Source organism: Homarus americanus, unplaced genomic scaffold (assembly GCF_018991925.1).
Source record: "Homarus americanus isolate GMGI-L3 unplaced genomic scaffold, GMGI_Hamer_2.0 scaffold1024, whole genome shotgun sequence".
NCBI classification, from domain to species: domain Eukaryota; kingdom Metazoa; phylum Arthropoda; class Malacostraca; order Decapoda; family Nephropidae; genus Homarus; species Homarus americanus.
This window is the reverse complement of record NW_024715228.1, coordinates 7915607-7916457: the sequence shown is the minus strand read 5'-3', so window position 1 is coordinate 7916457 and position 851 is coordinate 7915607. Positions and strand designations below refer to the sequence as shown.

General features: G+C 44.2%; 1 non-coding gene across 1 annotated transcript; it reads right to left on the bottom strand.

Annotated features, from left to right (window-relative positions):
- Nucleotides 1–471: 471 nt before the first annotated feature.
- On the bottom strand, nt 472–545 carry Trnaa-cgc. The gene has a single exon. It is a non-coding gene; the product is annotated as a tRNA-Ala (tRNA).
- Between the last annotated feature and the right edge of the window lie 306 nt (nt 546–851).

Genomic DNA, 851 nt, shown 5'->3' with positions numbered 1-851 from the left:
CTGGCTGAGTCTGTGTGGGCTATGAATCAAGCTGACACAGGAAACACACACACACAAAGAAAAGACAGACGGACGGACACAGAAACACACAAAGACAGAAGGAAGGACGGACACACACAGGTAAATACAGGTGCGCATACAAAATAATAATAATAATAATAATAATAATAATAATAATAATAATAATAATAATAATGGTTGCCCCTCGTGTAACGAGGATGGCTGGTCCTACGGCCACCTAGGCGTAAATTTGTTTAAGGTGTAGAGCTGTCGCCAACACAACAACCACACTCTGAGTTAACGAGTTGCAAGACCCAGTGTCAAGGAATGGTCCGAGAAGACCGGACAACTCGCCAACTGCGCTGGCTAACCATTTCCCCGGAACACGATCTGCAATTCGATTAACACCCAGGTTCCCAATTATTGCTGGATAGACAGAGGCAAATGGCGTAAAGAAACTTGCCCATAGTTTCACCCTGCCCGGGGATCGAACCCGGGTCCGTTCGCTTGCGAGGCGAGCATGCTGACCATTGCATCACAGGTCGCCACATACATACACACACTAGAGGCAAATACAGATACAATACTATATAGACAAAAAAAACACACATATACAAGCACTATATAGAAAAACACGCCAGAATAAACACTACACATACATTCCAACGCAAAACGAATACAGTGATAATGCTATGTTACTGTTTACCCCTGTATCTTAAAACACACACACACACACACGAGAATTAAGAACATAGGAATGGAGGAAACTGCAGCGGGCCTATTGGCCCATACTGGGCAGTCCCGTTTACACCCAATCCCTATTGCTCATATGAGCATCCAACCTATGTTTG